Genomic DNA, 12383 nt, shown 5'->3' on the forward strand with positions numbered 1-12383 from the left:
ATTTCTTTGTTGAGTGCTTTACGGTTAAAGTGATTGAAAGCACGGCCTGTCTCTATGACCAAATGAGAAAGAGAATGAATATATTTTTCAGGCAGTGTGGCACACTAGTGCATTGGGTGCCCTCGAAGCGTGTAGAAAAACACCATGGAGGTCATGTATTCTTCAAAGATTCCATGTCTTTCAAATGAGCCTACAATGCTGACCACGTGTCTAACCATGGCTATGTAGCCTCCACCATCGTATGTTTTATGTGACAAGTCATCCTAGATCTCTTCTGAGATTTCGAAGTTGTTTCCATAAGACATACACTCTGAAAGAGAAACTCTATAGTTAGCCATGATCTATATGCATAGATTCAAACATAGATTGTGAGGACTCAGCTTTCCATCTAGCACACCTTCTAGTACCAAGATGTTAATGAGGTTGGACCCGCCAACATGTAAGGGGATCTCCCCAGTAAGAAGGCCCAACTAGACCTCACACTATTTGGTGTAGGAGTCCTAGCAGTGGGTCTGATCCAGGCAGATGTTGGTGGCCACCCACCTATCCCATTTGGACCCCCCCACAACTGTCTCTTTCAGCTTTTTCAGTTTCCTAAATTGTAGCACAATTTACTATTTTTAGTAGTTTTTCGGGTCCTGAACTTACGGAGCGTTTTGAGGCCCTAAACGACGTTTTTTGGGAAATCTGGGGCAGCATGGGTCCATGGACCCATGTTTCCTACCAAAGTGGTAGTACTCGGATAGATCTTTCTAACGAGCTATCGTACGTGTCAAACGGAGATCGTATGCCAAAGTTACGACCCCGGGAAATTGATGTACCAATTTACCCAAACGGGGCCCACAATTTGGCGTTTCATCTTCTAGCGTTAGGTTTTGGGATGTGAAGGGTTTTCCATTGTTTCTCAACAATAAATAGGCCTTTGAGCCTCATTGTAACATAGTTTTAGAATATTTCAGAGGCATGTAGCCGCCACATCTCTCCTCAGAGATAAGCTACCATCACCCTAGCCAGTTTCTTTCCATTTCTGTTTGTAAGAATATTTCAATATTTTACAGTAATGAAATGAAGTATTATTTCCGCTGCATATCTGTATTTATGGTTATCTCTGTATTTTATTGCGTTCCTGTTTAAGTCCGGATCAGTGGTATCAGAGCAGTCTACTTTTTCTCTGTTTTTCTTTGCATGTCCCCAACGAGGTCGGGATATAAGGAGTTAGGGCTTGATCTGGTTGAACCTTTGCAAGAACAGCCTCACAAATCCCGAAGGCCTCACATGGCGGATGAGAAGAAAGACGAGGGGGTAGGAGATCCTATCAAAATCTTGCTCGAAGAAGCCCTCGAGCGGCAAAGGAACACGATGATGGATAGCTTTGCGCAGATCCTTCAGTGGCTACCCAGAGGCGACGCATCGACTTCTAATAGCTACTCTGGAAACGCCACACCATTTAAGGTACAAGTTAATTTTGAAATCCCCATCTTCGAGGGTCAAATAGACGCAGATGCCGTAGATAAATGGTTAAATCTGCTAGATGGGTATTTTTCTGTTCATGAATTTTCAAGTCGGGAAAAGATTGTTTTCGCTCTTCTCAAAGCAACCCCCCACGTCAAGGACTGGTGGGAAACCTACTGCGAGCAGAAGGATGAAAGTACAGGCTCACTATTTTTAGCCGCACCCACTTGGAATGACTTTCGGGGATGCCATCAAGGAGCAGTACTACCCTGTCAAAAGCTACGAGGACAAATACATCAAATGGACCACACTGCGACAGGGACGAGACCAAGATGTGCCGGAGTTCACAAGCATTTTTCATACCCTTCGCACAAAGTTGGGTATCAAAGATTCTGAGCTACATCTGGTACTCAAATACTGTGGCTGCCTGCACAGATACACCCAGGAAGAGATGGTGTTCTTGAACATCTCCTCGCTCGGCACGGCATACCGAAAATCGAGCAAAAGTTCAAATAGAAGAAGCGAGACTTTGGATCTGCAAATCCGAATCCCAAAGGACAAAGCCATGGCGGGGTGACCCAAGACAACCCGTCGAAGCCGCAAGAAAAGAACAACACCATGAAGCCGAAGAAGGACACAGGGAAGTGGTGTGAGTTCCACAAGAGTCCCACTCATAACACAAGTGAGTGTCGGACCAAGCAGTCGCTGGTGGCTGAGTTGAAGGCTTCCGAATCAGATGCATGTTCCGACCCTGGGCCAGAACTCGACAAGGGGAATGGCAAAGGGAAGAAGATCATTGATGTGGATCCCAGCGCCACTGTTGCCACTGCCAAGATCCAAAAAGATGAGCCCGAAAATCCAGAGGAAGGGGAGCGTCTTTTCCACTCACAGATGTGGGTGAAGGGTTAGCCGCTACAATTCATTGTCGACAGTGGCAGCCAAAAGAACCTCATTTCAGTAGAGGTCGTGAAGCGGTTGGGCCTACCGACTACACCACACCCACAGCTGTACAGTATCGGGTGGCTTCATGAAGGACGAGATCTCAAAGTTCGCCAACAGTGCCACCTTCCCTACAACATCAAGCCCTTCACAGATGAGGTATTGTGTGATGTTACACCTCTGGATGTTTGTGATGTATTATTAGGCTAGCCATACTTATAGAGGCGACATGCTGTGTATGAGTCAAGGCCTCGTGCTGTCATTATTTCTTTGAGTAATTCAGAATATAGGATACCAAAGGTAGCCCCACCTACTACCACATCTTTGATCACCGCTAAGAAAGGCAGCAAGCTCATCTCCTAGACCAGGAAATTCATCTGTCTGGTTCACTCCCAAAGTAAGGGGAAGATTGCCATCACATCCATGACCCCCGGAGTGTTTTGAGGCCCTAAACGACATTTTTTGGGAAATCTGGGGCAACATGGGTCTATGGACCCATGTTTCCTCCAAAGTGGTAGTACTCGGATAGATCTTTCTAACGAGCTATCGTACACGTCAAATGGAGATTGTATGCCAAAGTTACGACCTCGGGAAATTGATGTACCAATTTACCCAAACGGGGCCCACAATTTGGCATTTCATCTTCTAGCATTAGGTTTTGGGATGTGAAGGGTTTTCCATTGTTTCTCAACAATAAATAGGCCTTCGAGCCTCATTGTAACACAGTTTTAGAACAGTTCAAAGGCATGTAGCCGCCACATCTCTCCTCAGAGATAAGCTACCATCGCCCTAGCTGGTTTCTTTCCATTTCTGTTTGTAAGAATATTTCAGTATTTTACAGTAATGAAATGAAGTATTATTTCCGCTGCATATCTGTATTTATGGTTATCTCTGTATTTTATTGCATTCCTGTTTAAGTCCAGATCAGAGTCGTATGGTATCGCCTTGACCGCATTTACACACAGAGGCAAGTAATATGTCCCTATTTGTAGCAAGGGTGTGACATAAGCAGCAAGACAAGGAAGGTCCATGAACACTTCGAACACATAGAGGGTGATGTGAGTGTGCCCCTATGAAACCTGTGAAAGCACATGGCTAAGAAGGGAACACACGGGAAAAGTTGCATCATAATCTGGAAAGAAAGTAAGCTAACAATCCAAAGTGATGGTTAAACCAACAACACATTTCAGTAAGATACATACATACTTATACAAAAAATTCCATACATGCATGCGTAAGCAAACAGATACATATATCATTAGAGTAAACAAGTTAGATGAAATACAATAACAACATATGCATGAAACGTGCTGGCTCTGTTATATTAAGAAGTGAAAGTTCCAATCATACATTACAACCATGAAAAACCACTAGTCCCAATAGTAGAACGTTACAGTCACTGCCTCCTGCTCCTCCAAAGAGATGTACTAGCTCTGCATTGTGGAGAAGCCAAGGCTCGTTACAATACTCTCTAAGATTTCTCTAACATACTCCTATCGGAAGCTTGGCTGACCAAAATCCTATATAATGAGTTATGATGGACTATATATAGCAAAGGGTGGGGTGGCCCTTGAAATTTCCCTTTGTGACTTTTCATCTACCCTCATGACTCTTCAACTACTCTCTGACTATTACATTCAACTATTGACACTTGAACTTCCACTTGACAAGATGTTACATACAATCTACACATGTACCCATGTGAGACAAAATAGGGTTGAGCAAGCCATGCAAGACATCACTAACACTCAGACAATTGTGGTAAGACCAACTCTTCGACATCCTTATGATGATCGACGGTGGCGAACTGATGCCAAGCTTGGTCATCCATGATGGTGTCTATGTGCTCAATGGTGACATCTTGCTAAAAGAAAAATCTTGCTTTCGTTGCATTTGGGTACACTGATATGGCCCCTCTGTCTTATGCATTTGATAACATGTGCATCATCATCTTGAGTTAGTTGGGCTAGAAACATACTGATGCATAGTGCCTGTGCTAATCTCCAAGTGCGTGCTGGTGACCATGCGCATCAACTTGGTGAAATACATGTTCATCTATAGTCATAATTTCTTCTTGTCTTTGCCCCAGTGAGTGTGCAAAATGGGTGGGATCGCATGCATGCACACAATGAATCCATGCTCTTGAATACCCTTGCACATGATCAAAAACACTGCTCACCTTGTCTGCTCCATGTCAGCTGCTGGATGGGTCCATAACCTATATGGGTTTAGTTTCATCGATCTGTGATGTTGCACCTCCTGTTGTGCCTATTCCCATTACAACTCCTTCTATTGTTTGTGTAGATCCTATTATTCCTCAGTTTCTATCTCTACCTTCACGCTGTCGCCTCATAGCCTTCGTCTCCAAATCTTCTTTCATCACAAGTGGATCTGCTTGAGCTTGCAGCTTTGTTCCGCCTCGACACTGTCAACAACCTTCCTCCTGCATTTGTCGCAAGAATGTGTGATACCTTTTTCTGCTGCTGATGGTGCTTATCACCATTTCATCTTGATATCCTTGTCCATGAGAAACTTGATGTATTCATAGATAGGAAAGTTCATAGACACTTGATCGATTGCATCCCTAGTTGTGCTCTAAACGGTGTCTTTGACTCTTCCTCTTGGAAGCCATTGTACCTATGCTACTAAGAGGAAGACGAACACCTGTTATACTTAGAGACATAGAAACATTCATGTCAAGCAATCTGTCAGTCAAAGTCTAAAACAAACTAGAGGACTGACATGCAACATACCTATGTGACTGTCTGTGAAGATTGTGCAATTTTCACCAAGAGGCTGGGAGAGTGACTGCGAAAACTGCTCAAGGCACAGTCTGAGTTGTTAGGAGGATGACTAACTATTGGAACTATGCAATGCACAGTCCAAACTAGCCTGCTGAGATTTGAAATTTCACAATGCATAATTTCAATCAGTAGTGACATGCAAACCAACAAACTACATTGCGTAGTTTCTGGGGCTAGCAAGGCACTGCCTCCCAGAATTGCGCAATGCAAGTCGGAAGGTCAGTGAAGCACAATTTCTCGTGGGAAGGTAGAGCCTTCACTTCCAGAAATGCACATTGCTAGCTGGGAAAGGCAAGATCTGGGCCAAGGTAGCCCAGACCCGCCGATGGGTGACTGAAAACATGATAATTTTGAATGCATGGTGATACTGAGTGTAACCAAGAGTGAATGATTACACATGAGAAAAGCAAGTGAAGGATTCAAAAAATGGGAAAACATGCATGTGCGTGAAATAGGTCACCGCAATGGTGACCCTCGGTGCAAAAACAGTGTCATGCTTGCGACAACAATGAGATACAAACAAAAACTGAAACGGTGCTTCTACAAGCTAACATACATCAAAACGACAACAATAACTCATTGAAATCAAGTAGAAAACACTCACACAAAGAGAAACACAAAAAGCGACAGAAACGCAACACAAGACATGAAAAGCAAACTTACCTTGAAATAACTAACCTAAAAGTGTCGAAGACTCCTTAATGCAATGTGGGATGTCAGAGTTGCAAGGTCGATGTGAGGAATGATCTCTGCAATGTTCGATTGATGAGTTTTTATAAGGTCGAGGTTATGATGCGCATGCCACAAATCTAGGAGAAAGCGACACTTGGCCTGGTTGACAGAGAGAGGGATTTGCACAATTTCTAAGAGGAACTGGGTTGGATGTCCCAAAGGGATTTTGAAATTTTTGGGAGGAGTAGGTGACTGCTTCCTAGAATTGCAAAATTTCTGGGCTGAGTTGCAGTGCTGGCCAGATTTTGCAGTTTTTCCAAGGAATTCTATCTGACTGCTTTGTGTAATTTTGAAGCTCAGCAGTCTGCCCAATTGATTTTTGAAATTTCTGGGCTGAGTTGCAGTCCTGGGCTAGATTACGCAGTTTTTCTAAGGAAGCCTGTTTGACTTCTCTGCGCAATTTCTGAGCCCAGCAGGCTGGCCAATAGATTTGCGCAATTTCTGGAGGGAAGGTTGGTTCCCTTACAGAATTGCGCAATTTTCTGAGGGAGCTGCTCAACCAACAACTAGGCTAGGTATGTAATGGCAACCTGCAAGGGGAGAGAAGCAAACTAACATGCACAGGCTAGCAAGCATTTGAGAAACCAATGAAGCCTATGTACTTGACAGTGGAAGACATGCTGCTAAGGATGGTCACTAGGGCAGCTCCAAAATGAAGCTAAGGAAAAGTTTTGGAGGGTGGTTGTAGTAGGGAGGCTCCAAAATGAAGCTAAGGCAAAACTTTGGAGGGTGTTTGTCGCCGTTATAGCAGATTCCATGAATGTTAGAGACAAACTACTGAGTTGGGAATGGTTACGGTACAATATAGTCCAGGAAGAAATAAGGAGGGATAACTGAGATGGGACCTCACCCAAAGAAGAGGAATATGACCTTGCGTTAGTAAGCAAAGGAAATAAATCCAAGGGAAAGAATTCCCAAGGCAAGGAGGGCAAGAGGAAATAATTTTCAAACATCAAGTTATTTCACTCTCATGAATTTGGGCACTTTTCAATGAAATGTCCACAGAAGAAGGCAAGCAAGAAGGAGCATGTAGTAGCAACAGCAAGTGAAGCTATAGCTTCACAGTTCGAGGTTGATTTTACTCCTATTGCACGCATGTAAAGCACAATAATAGGAAGAATGTGGTATCTTGACAACGCTTCCTCGTACCATATGACATGGAATAGAGATATCTTCAGTGACTTGCAGGAGAAAGACCTCAAGCGGAACATTGAGTTTGGAGAAGATGGAAGTTATAGCACGATTGGTATTGGTACAATTACTTTCTAGGAGTTAGGCTCCCCTCTTAGACTCGAGGATGTGATGTAATGTTTGTGGCTACACTATAATATTTAGCAAAGGAAAGGTTTTCCTTAGACACATCGCCACAGGACAGACGAAGAAGATCGATGTGCATGTCAAGAAACTATATGCAGTTCAGGTCAAATATGAAATATGAAAAGCCTTGAGGAGCAAGGAAAAGGTTAAAGACTTGGTAGTTAAGAGGGAGCATAACTTACCTCTCAAAATGGAGCCTTTGAATCATCCTCAACAAGTTGTGGAGAAGCCATAATTGGAGAGGCAGAGAGGAGACATAATGGAAACATCAACTCAAGTAGATACCTTAAGCAGAGGGGAATTTCGAGCTAAGTGGGCAGAGGGAGCACATGTAGCCATACCTCCTAGTGTGAGGTGGGATGATGTGAAGAAATAGCCCCAAGAGTTGCAGAAAATTAGGCAGGGTCCATTGAGGTGTTTTTGTCTCATGGATCATTACCTTGCTGTGGGGGCCCACAATATTTAGTAGCAAGAAGATCAATGTTAGTAAGAAACTAAGGATTTCATAGCAGTGTTGACAGTAGAGAAGGAGGCTCAATGGAAGAGTTAGTAGCAGCTCAGTTTTCCTAGTAAACATTTGTAGATGTTACAGTAGCAACAAAAATAGTGAGAAGTGTTGCATGCAATACATTCCAAAGGTGCTGGATTAGGGTAGATGTGAATCCCTTTCTTGTTAAGAGAGAGTGTTGAAAATGACAACATGAAAATCTTGATTTAATATTCCATTGAATTAAATTAGGAGAAAATTGTAATTCCACATCATAAGACAACAAGAATGAGTTAAATAAGTTAAGTTCACTTAGATGGATTAGTCAATTCGAGTTAAGGGCCTAACTTGAGTGATGTAGAGTGGTTCCTAAATTTTATGAGATTAGGTTGAGTTTAATTTGATTTGTAATAATTTAATTTATTTAAACTGAGTTAATGTCAGTTAACTAGTTCAAACTGCTGGAGGAACTAGTAGGAGGTCTAGCAGTGGGGTGCAGCTTCAATGTTCAACTAGTTAACTGATAAATCAACCATAATTAACTCATGAATGCATGAAATTCAAGTTTCCCAGTCGAAATTGGAGTTCAACAGAAATGTACTATCAGTTGGATAATTTTCCAAGTTGTATAGGTGGTCCATGCACTCAGAGAAGGGCCTATAGGGATTGCACAATTCAGGATGGGGATTTCCCTAATTAATAGGTGGTTAATTCCTAAGGAAACAATGCAAGGAAATAGGGAATTGGGTAGGATTGTATTTGGTTAAGTATTGACCATAGCTTGTCTAGGAAGCAGTGAGATAGATTATCCTTGTGCAGAGATTGTTTAGGTTGAACAAGCATTGCATTTCTTCTCTATTTTCAGACCTAATGCAATATACAAATAGTGAGGGGATTTGAGTAGCTAGTTTTCCCCTTATATAAATCTATGAGCATATGTGATTGAATCTTATCTCATGTTTATGTTGTAACTTCTCAATCGTTTAATTATTTCCACTGATGAGTAGAGTAGATTAAGGTCTTTTGTTTTCGTATATTACATAAGCAATTTGAATCTATAAGGAATTTCTACAAATATATCATGTTTATAAGCCTTTAAGTGATGAGTCGGTCAACCCTCTTCAATTCAAACTAGAGAGGCCTTATCACTCTTATGGAGGCCTATAAAATGAAGAACCTAACCTCATTTTATACACACATCAAAAAACAAGTTATCTCTGATTCTAACAGAGAAGAGTGAGGTCTGATCCAACGAAACTGTGTGGGAAGAAGAGTGAATTCTTGGTAGGCCAACAAATCTGTGGAAGGAAGCAAAATTCTATCTTTGTTTCTCACACATGCAAGTTTGAAGGGAGAATTAAATTTTCCTTAGTTTGGTTTTTGCAGAGACCTATTTTGGGGTTTGGTCGGCTCATCACTTGAGGTTTGGTCAAGGTGTTGGAAGTCTTCATTGAAATTGTATGAGAATATATATATATATATATATATATATATATATATATATATATATATATATATATATCTATATCTATCTATATATATATATATATATATATATATATTTTCAGGTTTTCCTCTATATGAGAGGTTTTGGCCCTAACTAGCAGCCTACACATGGTATTCTTGTGTTTATATTGTAATGTTCTTATTGGCATTTTCCTTTATGATAAAACATAACTAAATGATACTAATAATGTCATAAGAAAATGTCATGGATTAAAGAAAAATCAAATTCAAATAAACCTTACTATTATGCCCTATATTTTTCAGCATATTGTTATTAGAGAATGTATGATCACAAATTCAAGTGAAGGCACACATGAGAGAGAGTAAATTGGAGGAGATTGTTGATCCAAGATGTGCTTGTGTACCATGGGATAATATTGATACAATTATTGAAATTGTAGCTAGGTGCATAACACCAATCCATGAAGAATGGCCAACAATGAGAAGAGTAGTGCATATGCTAGAAGAAGAGATTATGCCTCTCTACTCAAGGGAGATTTGCCCAATAATGAACCATTTAGTTCAAATGCTAGAAGAAGATACTATGTCTACTTGCCATAGTGATTTTTATGACTCATATTATAATGACAAATGAATTCAATTTGATTACTAGATGTAGAGATAACTCAACGTGATAATGCTTTCCATTTAAAGTGATTGTTTTCATTGAGGATGCATTGTCTAGGCCTTTAGTAGCCTCCTCCTTTGTTTTTATTTACCCATTTGTATATAAACTATAATGAGGTATTCTAATTTCTTATAACGGTAGATGATATCATTTGTGCCAAACAAAAATAAATTGTATGTGAATTATAATCAACAGTTAGTTGTATTAATGAAATTTAGATATAATATTCTATGGGTTATTCCATTTCATACCGTAAAACACTTTGAATAAATATTTACTAGATGTGTTTCCACACCTTTGAAACCTATGTTAACCTTTAACTAAAAAAAATGCATAATGTACACAGAGGAGAATTAGCTAGCAATGCATATACAAATATTAATGAACAATTGTCATCCTTAGCTAATATCAATTGTTTCTCAAAAGAACACTCTAAAATTAGCGAAAAGATATAGTTTGGACGAAAGGAAAATGGTAAGGAATATTGAATGTTATTAGATGAAAACCTCTATATTGATGTGGCTTATGCCTGTGATTGATTTAGATAAGAAACTTCAACTGTCAAAACTTTTTTCAATATATCTAAATATGAAGTGTATATTTTTAGAATTCAAACTTGAGATATTTGCTTTGGAATAGGGAGATAAAAAAATAGAGAGTGTTGCTAGCACTTCTTCTAAGGAAGTGGTGAGATTTACCTCTTTTCTCTCCCTGTAGCCTTTTAGATTCTAGGGCATCCTTTTTTTGTAACTGTAATTAGAAAATCTAGGCATATATGACAATAATTTCTCACTATGGGTTATTTCTAAGTCCCTCTTCCCATGGCAGAGATATTTCAAGTCAAAGGAAAGATTATCCTCATGCAATACCTAGAGACTAAAAGGTTGGGGTTTTTAAGGGACATTGAACTCTTTCAAACTAATAGGGAAGGCACATTAAATTCCTTAAATAAATGTCATGACTAGTATACAATAATTTAGGAGAAGCTTATCATTTAATATTTGATATCAATATGTTTTTTGTCACGTAGACTTTGTATTTGTAGGTACCTCTTTTCATATTTAGAAGCTTAGCCTTTTTCTGACCATATTATTATAGACTGATTCAACTAGCACTTGATAGGTTAATTGTAACAACACCAAGTAAAAATTGAATTGCGTGGCACTCTGTGTTGTTAGAAAATAAGTGCAAGAGAGTCTCAAAAAAATGATAATTGAGAGGAAAAGCAGCCATAAAATTTGACCATCACTGTTGTAACACTAAGAATGGAGCAACTTGTATTAACAACTAGATTAAAATCCCAGTAATATCATTCATTATCTGGAAGTGTCTTGTTGCCTCAACTGTAACAACCCTAGTTAAAAACTCATGTAAGAATATATAAGACCGCAAGTGATGGGACACATATTCCAAGATGAATGGTGGGAAAAACATCCTAGTGGGTGTTCATTTCAGTTTATTATGGCTAAAGGAAATTGGCAAAGGCAATGGAAAAGCCTTTAGAAAGGAAAAATGAGATTTTTTGCACATATATTTATGAAAATAATTGAAATTAGGACAAAAGGAAGTTGAAAGTTTTCAGGTTGCGTGTGAGGATGAAAATGAAGGAAAAATAATGGAAATGAAGAAAATAAAGGCCTAATTGATAAAAAGGCTTCTAAGGATCAGTTCATGGACTTTTTTCATTTTAGTTTTGGAGCTCTCTCATTATTCTCTCTCTCTCTCTCATGGACACACATTTTTCTTGGATCACCTTCACATTGGATCAAGAAAGGAAAATAAGGTAAGAGGAAGGAAGGACAAAGCAAGGAAGAGCATGATCAAGCAACTACAATAATATTCTTTGTAGGTATCGAATTGCATGGTTCATTTCCTTGCTAGATTTGGCATGCATGGTATTGCATGTGGTTCTTTTGCTATTATGGCATGGGTTTTGCCAAGTGTGACAGTGTTTTCAGCCTAACATTACCATTTCCAGATAGCCATGGTGTGATGGGGTTCTCATGTTTCGGTTGAGCTGGATTACCGAATGGATTTGAAGTTGAGTGAGGTGGATATCGAAATGATAAAACACATGGCCTGGTGGTCCTTGAAGTAGATTGTGGATCACAGTAAAGCCACTGGCCTAGTGACCCTCGAGCTAGACTATGGGTTGGGGTAATGCTAGGATTTTTTTTGCCTCGGTGGGCCTAGGAATCCTTTCCTGTGAATGGCAGGATATAGAGTAAAGCCTAGAGGGTGGTTTCTCGGTTTAGGGCCTAATGATCCTTGGATCAGACTATTGATTGTGGTAAAGCTTGAGAGACTAGGAGACATGAAAATTCCTCATGGTGTAGGTGGAGAAATTCGGTGGCATCCATGTTTTTTTTTGTCGTGTGATCTGGTGGAGATCATGGTAAAAATTGTTATTACATGTTCGTTATGTTGGCCTAGTGATTCAGGATGGATTATGGTAAAGCTTGGTTTCTATTGATGAGGGTGAGGTGGTTTAGCCTTCGGATGCCTTGGTTGGTTCTTT

The 12383-nt window shown here is 40.0% G+C and overlaps 1 pseudogene; it reads left to right on the forward strand.

The window, feature by feature from the left end:
- The window catches only part of LOC149226697 (LRR receptor-like serine/threonine-protein kinase FEI 1), a 72613-nt pseudogene extending 62781 nt beyond the window's left edge, over nt 1–9832 (forward strand).
- Nucleotides 9833–12383: the final 2551 nt, after the last annotated feature.

Source organism: Pinus tabuliformis, chromosome J (assembly GCF_031772625.1).
Source record: "Pinus tabuliformis cultivar Carrire ecotype Pingquan chromosome J, CPIR1, whole genome shotgun sequence".
Classification (NCBI taxonomy): Eukaryota; Viridiplantae; Streptophyta; class Pinopsida; order Pinales; family Pinaceae; genus Pinus; species Pinus tabuliformis.